Here is a 27,767-nt window from a genome sequence, read left to right on the forward strand (position 1 = left end):
TCACTGCCTCAGCAGACACCGGCTAACCAAGAAAACAGCCGAGCAATTAAGGCCTAGACATTTAACACTCACCATCTCCTGCTCCCACCGTCTTCTTTTGATGTTTACAGCACATCTGTAGGATGCAATACTAGGAGATGCCTTGTTTGACCTGCTGCATGATGCTGTGACATCAGTTCAGATGATGCAGCTCATTATGGGAAAGACTGCTGTTGCTATGGCAACTGGGATGTGCTAGGAATCCTTGCTGCATTTCCAGTGGAGCCTGAGACAATACGGAAGCCCTGTAAGAAACAGACGATATGCAAAATATAGACCAAAGGAAGAGGATCCCTCATTGGACAAAAATCCATAGGTCTAAAAGGGATTTCCCTGAAGTCACTTTGGAAAAAAATTAAAATTATCTCCTACTTTTTTGTTACACATTAGGAAGGGGAGAGGGAAGAAAGAGATTTAGTACTAAACAAATTAAAAACTCAAATGGACAATGTTTCTCTGTTTGTTAGGCAATTTGATTACTTTTTCCTCTCTGGACAGCATTACAATTAATTACCTTTTTTAAAAGTTACTAAAAAGAATTTTTCTCATTTGTCAAAAACCAGAAGAAAAGCAAGGAACAGAAAAAGAATTATAAATGCAATATAAACAGCTGAGAAAGTGACTGTTATTCTGAAGTAAATAGGTTTTAGTTCTACAGAACACAAACTCCTACCAATGAAGTCTGTCCTGATCATTTCTACTGATGAACAACAACCCACAGAACCTTCTCACACAGATGAGCCCCAGCTCTCACTTGAGCATTGGAGAGGCACATGGAAGGAGGTTTAGAATCTAGGGGCCACACAACTTCACCTTCAACTTCTGGGGTCCCTTCCCTTGATCTGCAGAGATCTCCTACCACTCACAGCCAAATGCAAGAGAGTCTTTTCTGGGACCAAACCTGGTAGTTGGAACAAATGGCAACCTGCTAGAAAGTTCCTAAATCGTTTGCATTCCTAACATTGGGGTTCTGTTTTCTTCTCTGTGAGGCAATAAGACACAAAGGAGAAAATTACTCACACACCTCCCCCGACAAAAGCTGAAACTGCATGAAAAGCCACCTTTATATAAGACACAGTGAGGTTATTTCTCCAGTTAGGAAAAGAAAAGCAAATCTAAAACAATCATTTCTTTCCAGTCCTGAGCAGAAATAAACATTATGTGATGTGAACTGGGGGTAAGGAGATATGGGCAAAAGCAGCCATCTCTTGCATATTTAATATTCTCAGACCACAGACAGAGAGAGAATCAAGCTGACCTACATCCACTCTATCTGCACAACTCTGGGGAAGAACCACATTCTAAAACCCCAAGTCTAATGAGACAATTACACTGTCCCCTCCCACTTGAGATTTTAAATGCCATTGTTAACCAACAGCATCAGGAATGGGGGGATGAAACGGCAGAAGGAATTTAGGCAGTGGCTTGGTAAATGGGGGCTGATAAAATGTCTGAAAGGTGCCAAGATCCTAGCAGGGTGCACCATCAGCCATGCACAGAGCATTTCCTCCCTGATGGAAAGCCAAGACTATTCTTGCTTCACTTAATGAGGAATTGGGAGGCCAAGAGCAAGACGTGAAGCTGCCTGCCCAAGTCATCCATGCTCTCAGTCATAGGCCGAGCCTGACTCCCACCCTTTATCTTAGACCACATGCCACACCACAGGAAGTAAACAAGCAGCTACTCTAGCACAAAGAGCACTGATCTGGGATTCAGGAAACCCAAGTGTTAATGCCAGTTTCTCCAGTGAGCATCTGTGTAACATCAGGTCAGTCAATTAACCTCTCTGGTCCTCAAGTTTTCCATCTGCAGACATGATGGATTTAGCAATAACCATGGTTTTCAAGGTTTTTGTTAGTAGTGGAAGCCTTTCTTTTAATGATATAGACCAAAGCTGGGCTGCCCTGGTTGAGAGGAGAGAAGAAGCCCAGAGTCAAAGTTGGTAAACTCTTCTCGAGCCCACCTCACCTCATCTGCCATGATCTGACCCCTGAAGGCAGCTCTGATGAAACCCTCAGCTGGGGAAGAGAGTGAAAGTCATGGGTCTATAACAATATTATGAGCCTTTCCCTAGCTGAAATCCATGGTTCTATAGAAGAGAGAGAGAAGGGTAGGATCAGGTGTTCCAGACTTGAATATGGCTTCTCAGGATGAATTTGCTTTGCCAGAAGCAAGTCACTTGTTTGGTGGGAAGAGATGAATGCTTCATCAAATCTGCTTCAGAAAGTATATTTGGGGATTTCAGTCACAGTAAACAGAGCCTTAATCGATCCAATCACTGAAGAAACTGTGTAAGGCATAAATTGGCACCATTAGCATGAAGCATATGTAGAAGGGAAAAAAAGCCTGGGCTCTGGAATGGTTCATGAGACTCAATAATGACACACCTCAAAAGGCTAGGGCCAGGGCCAGAGCTGGCAAGACCTCCTCAAAGGAAGGTGCAAGGCGTTCTCCATTTTTTCTCTTGGACATTCCTGGACTTGACAGTGATCACACACCCCAGTCAGCTTAAGCCCCTTCCCTGTTCCTTCCCAGGCAAAATTCCCATCAGCAAAGGCCAAAAAGCATCCAAAAATCCAGGGAAGGTGGATTAGCTCCTGAATGAACACCTAGATTTGGAGCTTGAAGCAAACCTTGGGGTGACTTTCGCCAAAGAAACTGACCCCAACCTATTCAAAAATCTCCCTGTCATCTTCTGAATTTCAGATCTTCTCTTGCCCAGCTTCAGAGTTAATATGGTTTTCTGTTTCACTAGACTTAACTCCAAACATAAACATCTGACATAAAAGCAACTGGCAGAAGTCTAGCTGTGCTTTGTTACATCGGTAAATACCTACACGTGTCAGGACCAACATACGACGCAGGGGTTTATGAGCTCTTTAAACTCTGCATTGGTATTTCTGGGGCTTTCCTGTTTTCATATTTAGTTTTTTCATAGGTCTTAATCTTATCTACTCAAGTAGACAACACTTTAGGGTATTACCAATGTCTTGTGAGACTTTTTGATTTCCTCATAACCTTTAGCACACTCCTAGGCATAAGTAACCGCCTAATAAGTCCTTCTTAATTATTTATTTTTTGTTAAAGTAATATTGTTTACATTCCAACCAAGGAAAAATTTCCTAATAGCTTTCCTTATCACTCCAGAATTTGAAATGTTATAAGATTTTACTAAGGCTTATATGTGTAAATCTTTTCCCCTTCCTTTGCTGCCAAAATAACAAAAAGTAATTTGCTACTAAGAAGATCTGACCAAAAATGATAAAGCAATCCAGAAAACAAACATTTTCAATTTGTCATCAGAAACAGAAGGAACAGTGATCATGATACCTGTTTCAAGTTATTTACAACTGAATCTTTTAATTAACATAGCATTTTCAGCTCACATAGTCTTTTAGACTAGATTCCTCCCCTTATCCAAAGAAAGTTATGAATAAAATAACTAACCCTCATTTATACAAATTCTTCTCCCAGCAAAAGCAAAATACATTCTTGAAAGATAGGGTTTCCCAAGATAACTTTAGTTAGAAAAAGTGATTCTTTTTTTCTATGGAGAAGAAACAAATTACATCATACCTTCATATGTAAAATTCCAGTAAATAATACAGTAAAAGTTTCACTAAATCAAAGTCACAAGCAGCTCTGATAAAAGAGTTTTGTTTTACAGGGTACAAACGTATTTTTCAGTGAATAATCCAATAATCAGCTCTATATAAAGAATAGAATCACACATCATTGGTAAAGTAATCTTCATTTGCTAGGGTGTCATGAAACAAATGAGAGAGTCAAAATGCTGCAACCTATCACAAGCATCCATTTTGTTTAACCTCTAATGAGTTGTTACACTGGCCTGCCTTATATTCCATTAACTGGATGCATCTCTGTCATGGAAACAACCTCAAGCATCTTCAGGGCAAAGACTAAATCTACCAGAGCAGAGTAGGCTACGTAGCAAACACTTGTTGTGTACCTTGCCTAGTAAATGCTTTTTTACGTGAGTCTGTCAAACTCAGAGACTTAATTCTGGTCAGCTCAAGACATACAACTAAATACTCCCAAGCCACCAGTCAGACATAAACATATATGCATATAAACACATACACAAACAGACTTAAAAACATACGTGAGAATGAGTTTTGGCACATAATATCAATATTTCCCTCCTACTCTAGTCAATGATAACATTTTACTTTTAAATGTACTAATTTACTGCTGGTCTAAACACTCCATCAATGTATTTACTGTGAAAATATTTTACTATAACACAAAATATTATTGCTTCATGGAATTCTTTTGAAAAGGATTCAGTTCAGTTCAGTTCAGTTCACTCACTCAGTCATGCCCGACTCTTTGCGACCCCATGAATCGCAGCATGCCAGGCCTCCCTGTCCATCACCATCTCCTGGAGTTCACTCAGACCCACGTCCATTGAGTCAGTGATGCCATCCAGCCATCTCATCCTCTGTCGTCCCCTTCTCCTCCTGCCCCCAATCCCTCCCAGCATCAGAGTCTTTTCCAATGAGTCACTCTTCGCATCAGGTGACCAAAGTACTGGAGTTTCAGCTTAAGCATCATTCCTTCCAAAGAAATCCCAGGGCTGATCTCCTTCAGAATGGACTGGTTGGATCTCCTTGCAGTCCAAGGGACTCTCAAGAGTCTTCTCCAACACCACAGTTCAAAAGCATCAATTCTTCGGTGCTCAGCCTTCTTCACAGTCCAACTCTCACATCCATACATGACCACAGGAAAAACCATAGCCTTGACTAGATGAACCTTTGTTGGCAAAGTAATGTCTCTGCTTTTGAATATGCTATCCAGGTTGGTCATAACTTTCCTTCCAAGGAGTAAGCATCTTTTAATTTCATGGCTGCAGTCACCATCTGCAGTGATTTTGGAGCCCCCCAAAATAAAAGTCTGACACTGTTTCAACTGTTTCTCCATCTATTTCCCATGAAGTGGTGGGACCGGATGCCATGATCTTCATTTTCTGAATGTTGAGCTTTAAGCCAACTTTTTCACTCTCCACTTTCACTTTCATCAAGAAGCCACAAACATAAAAGTAAACCTAAAATATTCATAAGTATACATGTCACAAAAAGAACATATACCATAATAAATACATTGAGATAACAAACAAAACAATAAATCAAATAATAAAAGTACTGCTTTACCTATCTCTGTGTTTACAGTGCTTACTCAGTGCTATGGACCGAATATTTGTATCCTTCCAGAATACATACACTGAAATCCTAACCCCGAAATTAACAGTATTAGGAGATGGAACTTTTGAAAGGTGACCTAGTCGTGAAGGTGGATTGCGCATAAATGGGATTAGTGCCCTTACAAAAGAGGCCCCCAAAAGTTCCCTTGACCCCTTTTACAATGTGAGGACAAGGTGAAGGGGCATTGTCTGTGAACCAGAAAATGGGTTCTCACTAGACACAGAATCTTCCAGCCCCTTGATCTTGGACTTTCCAGACTCCACAACTGTGAGAAATGAATGTCTGTCTTTTATAAACTACCCAGTCTATGGTATTCCTGTTATAGCAGCCTGAACAGATTAAGACTCCGTAGCTCCTCAAAACTAAGCTGTGTTTCTATATACTTACAACAAAAGATAAATCAAGAAAACAGCCCCATTTACAATGGAATCAAAAAGAATATAATACTTGGTAGTAATTTAACCCAAGAAGGTGCAAGATCAGTACACTGAAAATTATAAAACACTAATGAAAAATATTAAAGAAGACACACATAAATGAAAAGACAGCCCATATTTGTGGATTAGAATAAACAATACTGGTAAAATGTCCATACTACAGAAAACTATTTTCAGATTCAGTTTATCAGCCTATCAAAATGCCAGTGCTCCTTTTATAGAAATAGAAAAAACAATCCTAAATCTTGCATGGAGTCACAAAAGACCACAAGCAAAGCAGCCTTGAGTACGAAGAGCAAAGCTGAAGCATCACACTTTGTGATTTCAAACTATCATACAAGATTATATAAGTGAGCAAACAATCTGGTACTAGCATAAAAATAAACACATAGATCAATGGAACAGAATAGAGAACCCAAAAATAAACCCATGCATAGATGGTTGACTAACTTTCAACAATGGCACCAAAACACAAAATGGGAAAAGATGGCCTCTTCAATAAATGGGGTTGGGAAAACTGGGTAATTATATGTAGAAGAATGAAATTGAGCCCTTATCTTATATCATACACAAAAACAAACTCAAGGAAACCTAAGGAAAAGACCTGAAATCATAAGATTCTCAGAAGAAAATCTAGGGGAAAATCTCCTTGATATTAGTCTTGGCAATAATTTTTTGGATACAGCAGCAAAAGCACAGACAACAAAAACAAAAATAAACAAATGAGACACATTAAACTAAAAAGTTTCTGCATAGCAAAGGAAAGAGTCAAGAAAGAAAATACTTGCAAACCATACATCCAATAAAGGGTTAATATCCAAACTATAAAGGAACTCTTACAACTCAAAGCCAAAAAAAAAAAGAATCAAATAATTCAATTTAAAAATGGGCAAAGGATCTAAATATACATTTTTCCAAAGAAGACATACAAATGGCCAAAAGGTATATGATAAGATGTTCAATATCACTAATCAGGAAAATGTAAATCAAAACCACAGCCACACCTGCTAGTATGTCTATTATCAAAAAGACAACAAATATTGTTCAGGATGTGGAGAAAAGGGAGTCCTTATACACTGTTGGTGGGAATGTAAACTGGTATTGCAATATGGAAAACAGTATGGAGGCTCTTCAAAAAATTAAAAATAGAACTACCATATGATCTATAAATCCTACTTCTAATTATATATTTGAAGGAAATGAAATCATCATCTTGAAGAGATATTTGCCCTCCCATGTTCATTGCAACATTACTCACAATAGCCAAAATATACGAACAATCTAAGTGCCCATGAGCAGATGAATGGATAAAGAAGATGTGGAAGACATATATTATCTGTGGAAGATATCTATATATGAAATCCCACATTTCATACGGGATTTATATCTCCAGTTTTATACATATATATATGTGTGTATGTGTATATATATATGTATAATATATAAATATATAAAATATAATACATATTAAAAATATATAAAAAAAGGAAATCCTGCCATTTGTAACAACATGGATGAGCCTGGAGGGCATCATGCTAAGTGTAATATCCTGAAAAAGAGAGATACTGTAGGTATCATGTGGAATCTGGGGGAAAAAAAAATGTCAAACTCATAGAAACAGAATAGGATGGTGGTTTTCAGGGCCCTGAGGAAGACGTTGGTCAAAGGGTACAAACTTTCAAGTATCCAATGAATAAGTTCTGAAGATGTAATAAACAGAATGGTGACTATAGTTGATACTTCTGTTTTGTATATTTGAAATCTGCAGAGAGTGTAGAATGTATGCATTCTCACCAAAGAAACCAAAAAACAAACAAACAGAAAACAGCAATCACATGAGATAGATGTGTTAATTAACTTGATTGTGGCAATCATTTCACAATGTAAATGCACACCAAATCATTACAGTATACACATTAAATATATTACAATTTTATTTGTCAGTTATACTTTCATAAAGCTGAGGGATCGAGAGAGAAAGAATCAACAGCAACAACAACAAAAAAGACATCCAGACCTTGTGTGGAATTTAACCAAGTGTTTCATTATGGATATAAGATTAAGATACTTCAGGACCTTGGCTTAATGTCTTAAAACACCCAAGAAGTATGGCATAACTGTAGACAGTACCTGCAGTAGTTGATCAACACTTAAATAATGTGCCATTCAGATTTTAAAAAGTTAGTGGTGTGCTCCAGAGTATCATGAATAGTGCAAGAGATGAACTAGACTGAATAAAAAGATGATGGCCCATGATAAAAAATGAGTTAGCATCATTTGTCTATCTGGGACTCCAAGAGATGATTTAAAATAAGGAAATAACCCCTCCTCACCAAAGTGGCACCCTTTGGAGTCACTGCTTTTGATGTTGTGTGTGTTCCCATGTATTGGTGGCTTTGAAATCAGCTCTGGAGTCTCCTTCACAAGAGATAGCATTATGAGTAACCATCCCATCATGTAGACGGTGGGGTCTGAGAAGAGTCCAAGTCCCACCTGCCTCATGCTCTCCTTCACAAACCTGCTGCGCTTCCTAAATTACCTCAGAATCCACTGCACTCAGCTGGAAGCTAATGAATGTTCTGGAGGAGAAGTGTCACCATCTGCTATCCACAGCCATTGATACCCACGAGGCAGTGAGTGCTCCGGGACAGGCACTAAGCAGATGAGTGGGAAGACAAATAGGTTGAAGCCCCACGACTAACAGCCATAGGAAACTGAACAGGGCATTAACCTCTCTTAGAGTCCTCTTCTGTAAAGTGAGGAGTAACTGCTCTGCCTACCTGACAGTGCTATGGAAGTTTAGGAAGTAAATGCCCTATCTGTAAGTGCTGTAAGAACCAGGGAATGGAGGGAGTAGGTAAAGGGAAATGAGAAGGAAGAAAAAGAGGAAAAGTAAGAGAGAGAGAGAGAGGTCAGGACAAGGACAGGAGAATGAGAAAGAGGGAAAAGGGAGAAAGGAATGAAAATATGGGGACAAAAGAGTGAGGGAAGTGAGGGGAAGTAGAAAGGGAGAAGCAAGGGGAAGGGGATGGGGCTAGGAGGACGAGGAAGCTGTGAAGGAATGTAGGCTTTGAAACCTGAATTCTTCCAGGCTCTGCTCCCACCTAGGTGTTTGTATTGGGCAAAGCATTTATCTGAGCTTCACATGTGTCTTGGGGAATGAGGATACTAATTCCGCCTTTCAATGTTATTATAAAGATTATCCACTCATTTGTTTCAACAAATATTTATTGAGCACCATTCCAGGTGCTTCACATGCATCAGTCAACAAGCACACCAGAAGCTCTGTCTTCTGGGAGCCCATATTCTAGTATGAACTGAAGAGTCCAGTATGAAACCTGGACAGTCAGTAGATGTTAGTTAACATTTTCATTGATACTAACAAACTATAAAATAGTATAAAAGGTAAAAATATTACTATTAGCCCAAATTAATCAAATTAGCCAGACTCCATTTCTATGGAGAAATGGAGGTTAGAAGAGGTAAACTTTGATGAAGAAGGGAAGAAAGTTCTGGTACACCTGATGGTACCCAGGAGAGAAATTGAGGAACAGGAACATGATGATACCCAGGAGAGAAACTGAGGAACAGGAACCTCTATGAGCCCAGGATGCACCACCCTGAAATAAAAGTAGAAAACTGCTCTTCAACCAAAATACCCACTGTGGGCTGTTAAATGAAGAGGGAAAAAAAATCTACTATAATATTTAAGATGTTACATGTATTTTCAAAGCCCCTCAGGTTATTCTAATGATCAGTCAGGACTGAGAATCACTGAACTAAATAATTCATATATGAATAATTGAGAACAAGTTTGTTGCACTATGTGAAGTGTAAGTATATAATTAATGTACATGAGGGATCATTTTGCACTTCCTGGAGCTAGAACAGGAACTTTTGAGTTTTTCTACTAAGGGTGACATGTTTGTACTGATCCACACTCTCCTTGTTCACTTGACTTACAGAAGGTGAGGGGGAGTGTGCAAGATGAGAGAAGTAAAATGAAAGGATTTTGAATGTGCCTTAAATAGGGCTCAGTCTGGGGGGTGAAGAGGATGCGGAGCCACTTAAAATTTATTATTTTTTTTTTTTTAATTTTACGGCGGCGGCGGGGGTGGGGGCGGCGGCGGCGGCGAGGGAAGAGCCGCGGGGCCCGGGCTCGGGGGGCCCGGCGGGGGCGCCCCCGCGGGCGCGCGCTCACGGGCGCCCCCCGCGCGCGGCCCCGCCGCCGCCTTGCTCTCCGCTTTTGTCACACCCACTTAGAATTTAAACTAGGAAATGGCATATTCTAAAGGCTATCCTTCTAACAAAGTTTCATAATACACCCTTATCTGGACTTACTAGAAATGTGCTCTTCTGTTAATCTCTAAGTTGGTATAGTTTTCTTATTTTTTAATGTAAAAGCTATCTTTTAAATATACAATCTCAGCGTAAATCACTAAGGAGACATATATAGAGAAAATGTATACAGAGTAAAGGATTCAAATATTTTAGTCCAATGTGAGTTACTTAAGAAATAAGGACAAATAAATGAGAGAAAAATTATAATAATAAATATAATATTAGCTAACTATGTGACAGGCACAGTTAGGGTATGTATTAAATCATTTAACCATTAAAGAATCCTGTGAGAAAGGTACTGAATGTCATTTTGCAAATAAGAAACAGAGGCGCCCAGAGTTGCTCAAAATCTTGCTGCTATAAATGGCAGAATACTAGAGACTTGAATCCAGGTGGGTAGACTGATACAGAGCCTGCATTCTTCTTTGTTAATTGAAGTATAGTTGGTCATAACGTTGTGTTAGTGTCTGGTAGACAACAAAGCATTCAGTTATACGTGTATATATATGTACTATTTTCCATATACTTTTCTATTATGGTTTATTACAGGATGTTGAATACAGCTCCCTTTGCTATACATTAAAGCCTTATTGCTTATTTATTTTACTTACATGGTGTGTATCTGTTAATCCCACACTCCTAATTTACCCCTCTCCCAGCCCTTTCTCCTCTGGTAACCATAAGGTTGTTTTCTCTGTCTGTGGGTCAGTTTCCATCTCATAAATCAGTTCATTTGTGTCATTTTAGATCCCACATGTAAGTGGTATCATAAGGCGCTTGTCTCTGTCTGACTGACTTCACTCAGTGTGACCATCTCCAGGTCTATCCATGCTGCTGCAGATGGCATTATTTCACTCCTTTTTATGGCTGAACAGTATTCCATTATGTATGTATATCACATCTTCTTTATGCATTCATCTGTCAATAGACATTTAAGTTGCTTCCACGTCTTGGCTCTTAAATAGTGCTTTCAACATTTGGAGAAGGCAGTGGCACCCCACTCCAGCACGCTTGCCTGGAAAATCCCATGGATGGAGGAGCCTGGTAGGCTGCAGTCCATGGGGTCGCGAAGAGTCGGACATGACTGAGCGACTTCACTTTCACTTTTCACCTTCATGCATTGGAGAAGGAAATGGCAACCCACTCCTGTGTTCTTGCCTGGAGAATCCTAGGGACGGGGGAGCCTGGTGGGCTGCCGTCTATGGGGTCTCACAGAGTCAGACATAACTGAAGCGACTTAGCTGCAGTAGCAACAGCAGCAGCTTTGAACACTGGGGTGCAGGTATCTTCAAATTACAGTTTTTTCTGGATATACACCCAAGAGTAGGGTTGCTGGATCAGAAAGCAACTCTATTTTGTTTTTTGAGGAATCTCTATACTGTTATCCATAGGGGCCACACCAATTTGCATTTCCATCAACAAGGTAGGTTCCCTTTTATCCACAGCCTGTCCAGTATTTTTTATTTTTAGGCTTTTTGATGGTGGCCATTCTGACCAGTGTAAAGTGGTACCTCACTGTAGTTCTTATTTGAATTTTTCCAATAATTAGCAACGTTGAGCATCTTTTCATGTGCCTATTGGCCGTATGTATGTATTCTTTAGAGAAATGACTATTTAGGTCTTCTGCCCATTTTTTGATTGGGTTGTTTGTTTTTCTTTCATTGAGCTGCATGAGCTGTTTGTATATTTCAGACAGAGTCTATACTCTTACCTTCCAAGGCACAACATATAATCCTCAAAATGTTTACCTCTGGAACACAGACCCTCCCTCATTAACAGACCTTTCCAGGCATCTTGCCTTGACTACACTGGTTCCCCAGCAGCAGTTCAGAATTCAGTCAGCAATGGAAAAGAGAAATCATGCGCACTCAGGTAATCCACAATATAAATTAGCCATGTACAGATCATGAAGAGGAGACTGTGTCTTAAGGAGCTTCCAACTGATTTCTTACATTTTATAAGCTACCAACTGTAAAAGTCTTGCCTAACAAAATTCTGTTGGTACAATCTGACCAATCTGGTGGGCATATATTAAGTTTTCAATAAATTCTTGTTGATCAAAACAATATCCAGATCTAAACAATTCATCTACCAGCCCAGGCATCTTTTTATTACAAACTCACTTTTTATTATTCCTATGCATGTTTCCATGTTTACTAGATATTGATGCACCCATATACATTATGAAGTATCATATCATTGGTTTTAAAGTTTATGTCATAGCAATCTGCATAAATTGGGTTTTTCCTCAACATTATATTTTTTATATCTAGCCAGGTAGATAGAAATAGCTCTAAGACAGTCACTTTAACTGCTGTAAACGATTTCACTTTGTGAAAAGTCTGAAATTCATTTATCCATTTTCCTGTTGATGTATTTTGTCACTGATTATTGATCAAAAACCCCATTTTCATAAAAGGCAGAATATTAATTTTATTATTTAAGAAAAAAGATCTACAAAAACAAATTCAAAACAACTAGCAAAATAGCAATAAGAGCATGCATATAGATAATTACCTTAAATGTAAATGAATTAAATGCCCCAACCAAAAGACATAGGATGACTGAACAGATACAAAAACAAGGCCCATATATATGTTGTCTATAAGAAACCTACTTCAGATCTAGGGACAAATATAGAATGAAAGTGAAGGGATGAAAAAGGTATTCCACACAAATGAAAATTAAAAGAAAACTGGAGTAACAGTACTCATATCAGACAAAAAAAGACTTTAAAATAAAGACTATGTCAAGAGACAATGAAGGACACTATATAATGATGAAGAGATCAACCCAAGAAAAAGATATAACAATTGTAAATATATATGCCCTCAACATAGGAGCACCTCAATATATAAGGCAAATACTAACAGCCATAAAAGGAGAAATTGACAGCAACACAGTAACAGTGAGTTACTATTATGTAGGAGTCTTTAACTCCCCATTTTCATCAATGGACAGACAACCAGACAGAAAATCAACAAGGATACATAGGCCTTAAATGACACACTAAACCAAATGGACTTAATTGATCTTTATAGAGCATTCTAAGCAAGTCTCAGTAAATTTAAGAAAATTGAAATTATATCAGGTATCTTTTTTCTATCACAACACTACGAGATTATAACCAACAACACAAGAAAAAAACTAAAAAAAAAAACCAGAAAACACGGAGGAAGTCAAAAAATAAGCTACTAAATAACCAATGGATCACTGAAGAAATCAAAGTGGAAATAAAAAATTACCTAGAGACAAAACAAAAGCACAATTCAAAACCTATGGGATGCAGCAAAAGCAGTTCTAAGAGGGAAATTTTTAGCAATACAATCTTATCTCAGAAAACTTTCAAATAAACAATCTAATCTTATACCTAAAGCAACCAGAGGAAGAAGTAAAAGCAAAACCCAAAGTTAGTACAAGGAAAGAAATCATGAAGGTCAGAGCAGAAATAAACAAAACAGAGATGAAAAAGACAAAAGAAAGGATTCATGAAACTAAAACCTTGTTCTTTAAAAAGATAAACAAAATTGAAAAACCTTTAGCCAGACTCATCAAGAAAAAAAGGATAAAATTAAAAAGGGAAAAAATTAAAATTAAAAAACAATAAAATGAAAAAGGAAAAAACAGAAGTTAACAATGGATACCACAGAAATACAAAGGATCATAATTACTACAAGCACATATATGCCAATAAACTGGACAATCTTAGAAGAAATGGCAAATTCTTAGAAAAATACCATCTCCCAACACTGAACCAGGAAGAAATGAAAAATAACAGCAGCCCAGACATCTATTTCGATGCTGCAGTGCCTAAGCTGTGCAAGGAACAAAGATGCTTAAAAATAATGTGTCCAGGCCTCCCTGGAGGTCCAGTGGTTAAGAATCCACCTGCCAACGCAGCAGGCATGGGTTCAGTCCCTAGTCTGGAAAGATCCGACATGCTACAGGGCAACTGAGCCCATGCACCACAACCACTGAGCCCGCACTCCTGCAGCCAGGGCTCCACACAAGAGCGGGCACTGCAGTGGGAAGCCCATGCACTGCAGCTAGAGAGTAGCCCCTGCTCTCCACAACTAGAGGAAGCCCTCACACAGCAACAAAGACCCAGCATAGCCAAAAGTAAATTTAATTAATTAATTAATTTTTTTAAAAAAAGATGGTGTTGCCAATCAAAGTGTGTGGTGCACAAAGTACATGGATGGCAAGGGTACAGGAAGTACAATCTCAATCATTGATAGAACCCTTGTCCCCCTGGCCTAATTTTCAGACTCAGTAAAACACACTGTGGCTCCAGGGGGAAGAAGACAGGGCTGGGAATTGGGAGCATTGAGTCTCAGTCCTGGTAACTAGCTCCAAGGGTCATTTAATTTTTCTGTTTCATTTTTTGTCACAATGTATGCCCTGCCATTTCTGAGGACTATTGTAAAATTCCCTGAGATAATATTAGGGAATGTGCTTTCTGTATTTAAAGCCTACAGGCCAGGCCAGTAAAAATGGCAAGGGTTTTAGAGACCAACAGACCTAGGTTTAAATTCCAGGTCTGCCATTCGTCAGCTACGTGATCTTGGGCAAGTAACCTGCCCTCTCTAAACATAATGCCCTCATCTGTTAAAAAGAGTTACTAGTAAGATCTATCTCTTAGAATAATCAAAATAACTAAATTAGCTGATTATATAAAGCACCTGGCACATATTAATGCTAAATAAATGGTAATTATTATGCTTGTTTTCCAGCCATTATTTCTCAGGTTAGTCTTACATAGACTATAAACATCTTGAAGGCTTTGACAATGAATTCTTTGAAATCCCTACAGCATTTAGCATAGAACTGAATATGTGAATAGTGACTAGTAGCAGCAGCAGAAGAAACAATACTAGTAGGAGCAAAATGGTGGTCCTGTTAAGGACCACTCTTAGCAGGAATCAGCAACAGTAATAGCAGAGCAATAGTATTACAGTAAAGCCAGCAATAATAATGATAGTAGTAATTGCAATGCTATCCTAGCCTATGCCTTCTTCTACTATGCATCTTCTATCCTCATATCAAGAAGATAAAGTCTCCCATGCAAATAAACACTGATTTATAGGCACTGGGTCAATAAGAAATTGAGCAACCCTTGCAAGCTGAGGAAGCGCAAATGCTAATGGATGTTAAATACAGGCTGCATCATACTAATCCCGTAAATTGTCATCTGTTATCAGATGCAGCATCTCTATTCCACTGTTAAATGGGGAAAATGCTAAAGAAAGAAACTGGCAGAATTCTGATCAGTGGTGAGCATAATTCACTCAATACTTAAGAAGAAAACAATCTGAGGCCCTTTTGCTCTCAAACTGAAGCCTTCCTTAGAACTTTCTTCTCTGACCCTCAAAACCTCAACATCTTAAAAGACTCCAGTCCTCCAGATTCAAAGTTAATTTTTCAGGTATCAGGGAATGAGCAGAAAGGCTCAGATAACTACCTGAAAGAGAAGCCCAAGTCTGTCCCAGCTACTTTGGGTCAAAGGACAAAGAGCTTGGGAGAGCAACCACCATGAAGCCAAGAAAATAAATTAAAACACCAGATGAATTCCCCCATCCATCCTCATAAGTAAGGTTTTCTTTCTCTGGTGAAAATGTTAATTATTGCTTAAGAAAGTAACCCAAAGCATAGACGCATTGTAATTTCCTCCTTTCTACACTTGTTTTTAATGCATGGCTTCCTTTGGAGAACATGGGGGAGGAAGTTTATTTAAGTCTATTTAATAATATGTACATGGTATATATTTTAAAAGAAAACACTTACAAAGAGGTAAAAGTGGCAAAGCTTGACCACGAACCACGTATAAAGAAATATCCTTCCAATAAGAGCAATTCCAAAGGGGGAAACATAATCTCTGGTTAGCAAATATATATATATGAAGACACTTAACACTATAGATATCCAAATACATGTATATAGGCTCAGTACATAACACATCAATATGATGACACACCAAGAAATAAATATCTTAATGGAAAACTCAAAGGAACTAAAACACGATGTATCAGGAAGACTCTCACCACTATTGGATAGTATTTTTATTCATGTGAGAATGAAGGACAATAATCTGTTCTTTGGGAATAAACAAGTCAGGAGCCTTTTTCTGTATAGGCCTAATGAGCTCTCCATAGCTTTCCTCTTTCCTCAATGATAGGAAATCAGAGTTCACAAAGAAGTATCCATTTGGCTGAATGCCAAGGGGAGAAACATTTTGCTCAGAGCTCTTTGAGCAGACAGCCCAAGGAAGAGAAAGTTTGGGTTCTCCCCTGCTCTGCTGAGGATGCACATAGGCAGTAACTCTGGGGATGGTATTGCAGCAAAGTGTCCACAGTTTAAAATCTGCTATCTCTGTCTTATCACCACATCCCCAAAGTCAGCCAGGGTTTACAGACCTTCAAATTTCCCTTGGCCCACCCGGGAATGGATTTCCTGACTCTAGACTACTAATTTGCCAAGTTCAGTATATGCCAACAGTGGGCCTCAGTTAGGTAATGGGAAAATACAGAATCTGGTGTCATCAAATGGGTGTGTACTTGCAAATATCCACCAAGTGGTTGATGGCGAGCCACGATGAATACAGAACAAGGACCTGAACTAGCAGTTTTGTGTTCAGCCACGTAACACTGTTACCCCACAGTCAGTTCTTTCTTCACTGGTAGCAAAGATTCCCAAGTCTTTTTTGGTACCAGAGGCAGCAGAAGCTCTAGAAATATTTGGGGTAGAGAGAATGGAGTGACCTAGCAGAAGCAGAGGCAACACTCAGGGTAGGAATAAGCAAAGCTATGAAGCTATGCTCCTACCGCCACCACAAATGCCCACTATTTATTTGAACGATGAGATTTAGAATTACTAATTCGGACTTGAGCAGAGTGTTCAGCCCTTAAATAGTCCTAATAGTAACCTAGTAAAATGTTTTGTAAACTCTAATTGCTACTGCTAAGTCGCTTCAGTCGTGTCCCACTCTGTGCGACCCCATAGAGGGCAGCCCACCAGGCTTCCCCGTCCCTGGGATTCTCCAGGCGAGAATGCTGGAGTGGGTTGCCATTTCCTTTTCCAATGCATGAAAATGAAAAGTGAAAGGGAAGTCGCTCAGTCGTGTCTGACTCTAGCGACCCCATGGACTGCAGCCCACCAGGCTCCTCCGTCCATGGGATTTTCTAGGCAAAAGTACTGGAGTGGGGTGCCATTGCCTTCTCTGTGTAAATTCTAAAGCACTATATAAATGTTGTCTTTACTATTAACATTATTACCAAAAACATAATACCCAGACTTTACCATTTGAAAATGTATTTTATTCTTATTTGTTTTTAAGCTGTTAATGGTCTAGGTAGTTTCTTCAATGAACTTTAGAGCACTTACAAATTATGTTAGATAGTCTTCAGAGAAATTCTAGACCAATGAATCAATGAGAATAACAGTAGAAGGGGGGAAAAACTTTCAAAAATGTGTCCTTTCCTTCAAGAAACATTATTTTCTGTTACTAAAGAAAACCCCACTCAGCCTGAAATATTATGGATCCTTGAACAATATAGGTTTGAACTACACAGGCCGACTTACACAGAATTTCTTCACTAAATACATAGTTTAGTACTGCATGTCCACAGTTGATTAAATCCATTGATATGAAACCATAGATACGGAGCTGTAGATTTTTGACTGTGTAGTGTCAGTGTCTCTAACCCCCTCATTGTTCAGTGTCAACTTGGTTGACTTTACCAATATTCAAGGCTATTTCATGCAACTAGGAATTGGTCTTCTAATAACAGTTACCTGACCGAGAAGACTTTTGGAACAAAGAAACACTCTGCTCCATGTATTATTCCTGCTTCCACCCATTACATACACAGAAAACACTTTTCTTGCAGTTTTAGAATAGGAGCTTTCCTTTATTCCAGCCGTCAAGGTTCAGAGGTACAGAGGTCTAGCTTTGGAGACTAAAATATTGTGCTATGTGATTTAGTACCAGACTCAGACAATGTAAGTACTATGATGTGAATTCTGGCCACTCCTAAGATTTTCCAAACTTTGATGGGTAAAATCTGAAGGGAGGGGGGTGGTAGATGAGGGCTGCCATATAAGTGATTAAAACAATTCTATTTGCCCAGATACAGGAACCTGAGTTCCCTTCAGAGAGAATAGTACCTTTGTTTTGAAAAAAAACAAAAACCTGAATATACCTTGGTCACATCTACCAATTTTCCTTGAAGAACAATGTGAAATAACCTAAATATAGTTGCTTAAAATTTAAAATATAAGTACTATTTTTGGTAGAGAAGATTTTCACTCGAGGTTGAGCTTGAGTGGTCTTTAGAGACTTTTTTTTTTTTTTCAGAAAGGAGCTATGGATTGAGGATAAGGTTCATCTAAAGGCAGTGGAGAGAGTGGATAGTCCCAATCTTTGGATGAGACAGAGAATTCGACTGAGAAAGCCACCCTTAGACTGGGAGGGGAGGAACCTTGTTCTCTTTCTGGGTTCTTGGGAGAGGTATACTTAGATTCTTATAAGTACAGCACCCCAGTGTGTGGTCAACTGGCTTCTGCCACATAGAAGCATCCAGAAAACCAGGCAGGAGGGCACTAGAAAGGTACCCTGGAGCTATGTAAAACTTTGAAGGTAACAAAACTGCTATAAACTGAGTTGTACCCCTCAAAGTTCATACGTTGAAGCCTTAACCCTCAATATGACTATATTTGGAGACAGAGCCCATAAGGAGGTAATTTAAGTTAAATGAATCATATGGGTGGGACCCTAATCCAACAAGAAGAAAAATCAGAGAGCACGTGTGCGCTGCCCTCTCCCCATCTCCGTCTCCCTCTCTCTCCCACTGTCTCTCTTCCTCCCCCTTCTCCCTCACTCCTTCCGTCTCCCTCCTTCCCGCTCTCTCTCATGTACACTTGCACACATTTTTCTCTTTCTTCCATGTGAGCACATAGCAAGAAAAACAGCCACCTACAAGTCAGGAAGAGAGCTCTCATCAGGAACTGAATTGCTGAGCACCTTGATCTCATACTTCCCAGCCTCTAGGGCTGTGAGAAAACAAATACGTGTTGTTTAAGCCAATCTATGGTATCTTGGTGGGCTTCCCAGGTAACACAGTGGTAAAGAATCCACCTGCCAATGCAGGAGGCATAGGAGACAAGGATTCAATCCCTGGAGAAGGAAGATCCCCTGGAGAAGGAACTGACAACGTGCTCCAGTATTCTTGCCTGGAGAATCCCATGGACAGAGGAACCTGGTGGCCTACAGTCTGTGGAGTCGCAGAGAGTCAGATGCAACTGGGCACACACACATGGTATCTTGCTATGGCAGCCCCCAAGTCAACCAAGACACATACCCATTAATAGTAACTGTTTCAGGATACTTTCTGTATAAGTTTCTGTTTGTTTCATTATTCCTTCATCTTAAATAGTTTTATCAAACCTGACAGTCTAGCAGATCCCTCAAGTTATTTGAAGGCCTAATATGCTTTGTAAACTGTGTGAGGCAAGGGAAAACAATGACAAATATGATAGACACAGACACTGCCTTTATGATCAGTCTAGACAGGAATATATTAAATATATACATATATATGTTCATGATAATTGTAACAAGTGCCATCCTACCATATGAGAGCATACAGTAGTCTCTGCCGTGCTATGCAGAATTAAGAGGAGATCCTGGTCTTTGTATGCAAGAATCGGGCAAGGCTAGTGTGGTAGTGGGGGCAGCCACAGCCTGAGGGAGATTAGAGATCCTATACCACATAAGGCAATGGCCAGGCTTGATGAAAAGACTGGACATCAACCATCTCTCTCTTGTTCACTACAACAATATCCCCAGAATTTTGCACACCCTAGCACACTGCAGACACTCCACAAGTATTTGTTTTTAGATGGATGGGCACGACTGACAGTACCGTGGGGGAAAATCTCAGAAATAAATGGGAGGAAATCCGAGAGGACTATAGCCCTATCCTCCAGTATATAAAAACATAAAGTTGCTGTCATAAGAGTATAAAGAAGAAGTGACACTTTATTACAATTCTCAGGGACATTCCAGTAAAACTGACTGAAGATTTGTTTCGGGGACCATGTCAGAAATGCTCTGTAATAAACAGCTGTTGTTTCTGCCCAACAGCCATTTCCAAAAGTTCCAAGAGATTCAAAGTTTTTACCTCTGAAGCCTCTTTTCCTTTCGGAGAGAAGATCCAAAATTTCCTTTGGGAAATCACCCTCTACCATTCTCCTGTCACGTGGTTTCCATGGAATTGAATTCAACTGGAGCTACAGGGGAGTCCCTGATTGGCTTTAAAAAACCAACATATCCCATCCCTGTGGCTACACTGAGTACTTCCAGAATGGCACAGAAATCAGTCAGAGCCAAGGAAGTATGCTTAGTCTTTCTCTGGTATTGGTAGTGGGAGTGTATAAAACCACAAAGTGAACCAGTAAAGCTGACACCCAAATGAAGCAAGCCTAGAGACTGAACATGGTGATAATACGTGAGCACTGGACCAAACCGCACTGGAAGCTCAGCCTGCCTGTGTACTTTATGTGAACTGATACATTCCCTTCTTACGTAAGACACTTAAGAATCCTAATGGATATGCCCTGCTTGCCCTGTCCTCACTGTCTTATAGGCTGAAGTAGGCCGGGTCACAGGAGCAATCTGCCCAGCTCAAGCCTCTCTGGAAGGCAGCTTGGATTTTTCTGGCAGGGCTCCACAGGCATCCTGCCAGCAAGGATGGTCCTGAGAGAGCTCCGTTTGCCCTGTGATTAAGGGCTCCGTCCTACAACCTGCCCTCCCTGCATCTGTTTCCTACGGCAGGAGGGCAAAATGCCCAATATGAGATATATGGGAAATCCCTGGGCTTGAAGTTCAGAGTTATTCATGCAATAACAGATTTCAGCTGTCTCCCTTTCTGTTACCACTTTGTCATGTCACAATTGCCCAAAACCAAGAAAAGGAACCCTCAGTGGCTCAGTGGAATTATATAGACAGAGAGAACAACCCCTGAAGACAGAAGGGTAGTTCTCTTTCCACACTACCCTGCAGCCCAAGATTAAGTGGCCATAGCCTTTCCCTTCAGTTCTCTGTCACAGGTCTTCAGCACACAGCTCTACCCTGCAGTCATAGGATGCTATGGACTGAACCGTGTCCCGCAAAATCTGTATGTTGAAGCCCTAATTCCTCCTCTCCCAATATGACTATATTTGGAGTGGAGATAATTAAGGTTAAAAGAGGTCATAAAGGCAGGTCCTAATCCAATGGGACTTCTAAAAGAGGTAGAGACACTGAGCTCTCTCTCTCTCCCACACACAAACAGCAAGCAAAGGCCATGTGAAGACAGAGTGAGAAGGTATGAGTCTACAAGCCAGGAAAAGAGTTCTCACCAGAAACCAAATCAGCCAGAACCTTGATCTTGAACTATTAATCCCCAGAATCATGGGAAAATATTAGTAAATTTCTGTAGTTTAAGCCACCTTATCTATGATATTTTGCTATGACAGACTGAACAGACTAATAAACAGAAGGTTACATTTCTCTAAAGCCAGTAGGAGCAAATTGTGTGATAAGGTTGTGTGAAAAACTAAAGTAATCTTTACTTAAGAAAATACTAACATACTGTTGATGGGCAATAATTGTCATGTTTTATTCTACCACACATAAAAAGAGACAGAGGGGCAACCAGCATGAGTCACCATTGAGGGAAACTGAAGTTACTGGCATGGAAAAGAGGATATGGTGGTTTTCAAACAGCAAAGAGGTGTCATGTTGAAGAGTGAGCTAACCTTGTTCTGGTACTCAAAAACCAGAAGATCAACAGAGAAAGAGAAGGTAAAGCTGGTTTCAGTTTAACATTAGAAAGCACTCATGAAGAGGTGCCCAACAATTGAAAGGATTGCTTCCTTGGGCCACGGAGCACCTTCTTACTGAAGATAAACAAGTAGAGACTGAATAAGCATCTCTCAGAAATATCAAGCAAGCAATTCTCACAGCAAGGCACAAGGTTGAACTGTAAAACTTCTATCTCTTCCTCCAACTCTACGATCTTATGAATCTATGACTAATAGCACAGCAGACTCCTGGTTTCAAATCCCGACTCTGTCACTTACAAACTGTGTGACTCTGAACAAGGGACTTCCTCATCTGCAAAATCAGGGCACTAAGGATAACTTCTTCACCTTGTGGTGGTAACATGAGTTAATATATAGAAAGAACCTAGAACAGCACCTAGCCCACAGTAAGCCCCGAGTAAATGTTAGCCTTTGTTAGTGATAGCTGAGTGACAACTTTGTTCCCAGCCCCATTACAACTAAATTGAAAGTGTTAGTTGCTCAGTCATGTCCAACTCTTTGTAACTCCATGGACTGTAGCCTGCCAGGCTCTTCTGTCCATGGAATGCTCCAGGCAAGAATACTGGAGTGGGTGGCCATTTCCTTCTCCAGAGGATATTCCCAACCCAAGGATCAAATCCAGGTCTCCCACACTGCGGGCAAATTCTTTACTGTCTGAGCCACCAGGGAAGCCTACTATCCCTACAGCAGGATGTAAAATATACACATGCTCCTGGTCCTCAAGACTAATGTATAAAAGTAGGAGCAAACAATGCTTGGAGTTTTGGCTACAAATTAAACACTTTACATAAATCACTATGTTACCATTCCAAATTAAAATAACAGACCAAAAATTCTAAGATTAAGTAATCTGCAGCTAGTCACAAGGCGATAAAAGGATTCAGATCCACTTTTACCAGGCTACAAAGTGCAGGCTCTTTCCATTGTATTGGCCGTCTCAAAACTACTCTGTTGCTTTATCTAATTATATCACTGCCAAACCCTGTGGGGTAAATAGAGTGCACAGTATGATGCGCGAGTTGTATATACAAGCTCTGGAGTCAGGAGACACAGGATCAATGGTGGCTCTGTATTACTAGCTGTGTTATTTAACTCAGCTCACAGGTCCCTCATGATACAATGAAGAGGACGTTAACAGTTTCTATATGTGTACAGAAAGTATTTGTTGTTGTTTAGTCACTAAATGCTATCTGACTCTTTTGCAACCCCATGGACTATAGCCTGCCAGGTTCTTCCGTCCATGGCATTTCCCAGGCAAGAACACTGGAATGGCTTGCCATTTCCTTCTCTAGGGGATCTTCCTGACCCAGGGATTGAACTTGTGTTTCCTGTGCTGGCAGCTTTCCTGGTAGCTCTCCTGGTAGCTCTTTACCACCAAGCAACCAGGGAAGCCCTATAGAAAGCACTGGGTTAGCCAAAAAGTTCATGAGGGTCTTTACATACCAGAAAAGCCTGAACAAACTTTTTGGCCAACTCAATACCTAGCACAAGGCTAACCGTAATGAGGTGTTAACCATTATTATCATTCCACTGATACATAAAGAAACTGACACACATCAACAAAAAACCTAGACGATAAATCAGGTTCCTTGCTTGTCAACCATTTTTCCACTAGGTCATATAGCTGTACTGACATAACATGTCAGTGTTTTTCTTCTGAAAGACAATATATATTTTCTAACACTGAGCTCTTTGTCAAAAATGATTATATTTCTGCCACCTCCGCAAAGCTTAAATATTCAATATGTTTTTTGCTAATGATTCAATCCTTAAATTCAGCCCCTGATCATCCTTCTTCTGGCCACCCTTCCACATAATTCAGGAAAAGAAGGCACCCTGGTCCTGTGTCCCCACCACAGCCGCCACAAGCAAGAACGCTGCCAGACCTCAGCCTCCAAGCTTCCTGCTCTATTACACATCCCAGGGAGCGGCTGCTACAGAAACGCTACTTGCCTCACATCTGGCTTCCATTTTCTTTACCGAATGGTCCTGTTTTTCACTTTGTGATCCTTCCACTGACCCCTGCTAGACTTCCAAACAAACCAACCATGGGCAACCATGGGCAACCATTTCCTTTTGGTGAAACTCCTTGCAAGCCCAACCATAGTTATTATTTTGGTTTTTATTTCCTTATTATAGTCCTTGATAGTGACAAAGTAGTACTTGCTCCCCTCTCCTATTGTGGGTTGGAGACCGAGACAACAGGCCTGGAATTAAAAAATAATTTGTTTTTAAGAGTAAACTAGAGATTAGACAAAATAGACAGTACCTATTCTCTTCTCTCTCCTTCACTCGCAAATTAGGCCTCTGACCCACATTCTCACATGGATAATGGGGTTTCTACTAGCCTGAGGATCCCAATTCTGTGCCAAATATGGCTCCCCCATATGGCAAAAAAGGCTGCTGCCATGGGACAGCTGCTGAGCTGAGACTAAATCCTGTTTGGAACACTTACGGCTCACAGGGTGTCACCTCCAAGATGTTCAGGGCTCCATCTCTCCCTCCCAGCCTGCCCATTAGGTTTAAAAGCAGGCGTGCAGCATAATCACCCATGCCTCTCCTGGATCCCTGAGGGGAGCCCCCTCCTCTGGGTGGAGCGTCTGTCATATGGCTACCAAGCATCTGGTTTTAAGCAGTTTTTGGTTGAGAGATGAAGTCGTGCCAGTATTGTACTGTTTCCCTTCCCTCTGGACATTCATCAGAGTAAATGACATGAGTAGATTAGCCCAAGGACCTGAGTCCCACCTGGCTACAATTGATTCTATGGATCCAGAGTGTTGAACCTCACATACTAGGAATCCCTTCTAGTGTTAAAGTACGTGGGGATTTGAGTTGTTTCTCAGAGTTTATATTGTTGTCTGATTGCCCCCTACACACCTGTAACACCCCACTACACACAGACACACATTCATATACATTTTGCAACCGATAGTTGGTTTCATTTTTTTTCCTTATAATTTCTCCATGTCCTTGTTAGTGAATGAAAACATTTTGTACTTCAAACTCAGCTTGATGAAAGTTAAGTCTAAATCAGCAAGAGGTTGAGTGATACTAAGGTTAAGAAGGCCATCTCCTCCCCCCAGACCAGAAAATGCCAGAACTGGAGGACTGGGAGGGCAGTGTGGTTGGGGAAAGACAAAGAAGCAGAAAACAAAAGCCAGGAAAAAATTGACATTATCCAGTGATATAAACAAAGAAAGAGGAGAAGGAAGGTATGAAGAGAGATAAAAAGTATGATGAGAGATGGAGTAGAGAGGAAGAAATGAACATTTATAAAGTATCTACCATGCACCCAAACTTTATAAGATAACTCCATTTTTATGGAATGTTTAACATCCATCAGGACCCCATAAGAAAGAAGGTACCCCATTTTTACAGACAAGTAACTTGTCTGACATTGTTGAGTAGCTAGTAAGTATGATATAGCACCTGAACTCAAGTTTGTTAGAATTCAAAATCCCATGCTTTTCAGTGCATCAATCTGTCTCTCTCAAGTCTAAATGACTGTGTTCATTCTTAACCACAAACCCTTACTGTAACTATGGACACATAAAATGTTAACATTAGAGGAAGCTAGGAGAAGGGTATATGGGGACTCTCTGTACTATCATTGCCACTCTCCTGTAAGTCTAACTTTATTTCAAACTAGAATTTTTAAAAATGAATATAACTGCATTTCACAGAGCACATGTAACCCAGACAAGGAGACAGCCGTGCTTCTATGGATCAATAACCAAGCTTCATATGATTTACTCACTGTCCTTTGACCTCAGATGCTAATGAGCCCAAATGTTGCTTCTTACTAAAATTAAGTAATTGCTTTAAAAGTTGCTGTCAATCTGAAGATATTTCCCAGCTAACCCTATTACTGTTGCTAATTTAAACACAGAATTAAAAACTGCCATTACACACCATGCTACCCGCTTATGATTATACCTCACATCTTCATAATATATCATAGGAGTCTCACTCATATCATAAGCAATTAAATACAATATTTTAGGCTTTGGGGTGATAATGCCTACTACTATTCTAATGATTGGTAACTCAATTATTTAGTTATAAAAATAATGCCCTTAGTTGTAGAAGTTCTATGTGTTGATCTGGCATCATGTTTTCAGATATTTATTAGACTGGAAAGAGGATCCAGGCCCTTCAGAGGACACAGTCAGACAAAAAGAGTGATAGCCATCTAATTCTGTTTTCATATTTTCTACTACCACCTTTTGTGTTTCTAAAGGGATATTTCAGAGTCCTGTCTTTCTTTGAGGTACACTCTCCTTTAACCCTTCTTGTGGTACTCCTGGATCTCTCGGTCTCGACACCCTGTCCTGGCCAAGAGGTAGGCATGTAAGCAATCTACCTCTGACCCTCTCCCCCAGGAAATGGGATACTGGGCAAGGGAACTAAAGATGGAAGCTACATCGAGGTCCCAAAGAGACTTTCCATGAGCTAATCCAACTAAGATCCCTGGAGCTAATATGGCTTCTATACTTGTGAGATCTTATTTTCTCTTACTGTGTGAGCTACGCAAATCTATTCAATAAGGGTTTTTTTTTTTTTCTTTTAATAAAAGATAGTTTCTGTTACTAGCAAATGTAGAGGATAAGAACGCTGTATCTGGAAGGCATCTTAGAATGACCTAATAACCACACTCCCTTGCTTCCAGCCAGTAGGCTACAATTGAAGAAAGTGAGCATTTTAATTTGTGCTCAGTCTTGCTACATGGAATGTCAATTTTTTGTCCTTGAAACTAATAGCATGCTAGTGTAAACAGTCTCCGTGGGCTTGCCCATAAATATTTCATAGGATATTGCTATTAAAAAAGTCTGCTTTAAAAGAGTTATTGATGCCACAAACTAGCTCTCTCTATAAATGAAGACCTAACAATGTATAATATTGATACTCCTGTAGTATTTCCTATCACAAAAATGAGTTAAAGGAGACAGAAATTACCTCCAAACTCTATTTTAAAGTAGCTCATTTAAATAAGATATTAGGAGAGACACTGCTATTAGGCTCTCAGTGGCTTAGAATATTAAGTTTACTTCTTGTTCATATCACAGGCCAATGTAGGTCATTAGAGGGACGCTGCTCCACAAAGTTATCAGGTCTCAGGGTCCTCCATCTTGTAATTCTGAGCTCCTTTAGTCTGTAAATCTCTCCATGTGGTAGTCAAATGGAGAAGAGAGTGGGGCGTGGCCACAGGAGATTTTTATGGGTCAGACCTGGAGGAGGAACACATCGCTTTCACTCATATTCCACTGACCAAACTCTAGCAAGGTTACACTTAGCTGCACAAGAGGCTGAGAAGTGGGGTCTAGTTTTGTGCCCAGGAAGGAAAGAACACATACATTAGTGAATTCCACTGGGTTCCCTGGTGGCTCAGATCTGCCTGCAATGCAGGAGACCTGGGTTCAAATCCTGGGTTGGGAAGATCCCCTGGAGAAGGAAATGGCTACCCACTCCAGTATTCTTGCCTGGAGAATTCCATGGACAGAGGAGCCTGGTAGGCAACAGTCCATGGGGCTGCAAAGAGTCAGACATGACTGAGCGACTTTCACACTGCCATAAGCAGCAGATTTCTGGACTTGAAAGAAAACAAAAATTCTGAGTATAATTCACCTCTACCTAAATACAGAGACTGCCCTACTTGAATTAGCTACACACACAGATATGTTTTTTTAAATATTCTGTTCTACAGTGACACAAGAAAAGCACTAAAATTATCTAAGTAATCAAGACATGCAAGCTTTGGGAACTTCCTTGGTGGTCCAGTGGTTAAGACTCTGCACTTCCAATGCAGGGATAGCAGGGGGTGCAGGTCTGATACATGGCAGGAAACTAAAATCCCACATGCCACACG

The 27,767-nt window shown here is 40.0% G+C and overlaps 1 protein-coding gene across 1 annotated transcript in view; it reads right to left on the reverse strand.

Annotated features, from left to right (window-relative positions):
• AKAP6 (A-kinase anchoring protein 6) overlaps positions 1-27,767 on the reverse strand; it is a 599,671-nt gene that overhangs the window by 500,033 nt on the left and 71,871 nt on the right. Inside the window, exon 2 of the mRNA XM_086363674.1 lies at positions 73-284. The gene's annotated coding sequence lies outside the window, so the exon portion shown is untranslated. The remainder of the gene's footprint in view (positions 1-72; positions 285-27,767) is intronic.

Source organism: Bos grunniens, chromosome 21, assembly GCF_055505025.1.
Source record: "Bos grunniens cultivar Pamir isolate PY7600 chromosome 21, Bosgru_T2T1.0, whole genome shotgun sequence".
Taxonomy (NCBI): domain Eukaryota; kingdom Metazoa; phylum Chordata; class Mammalia; order Artiodactyla; family Bovidae; genus Bos; species Bos grunniens.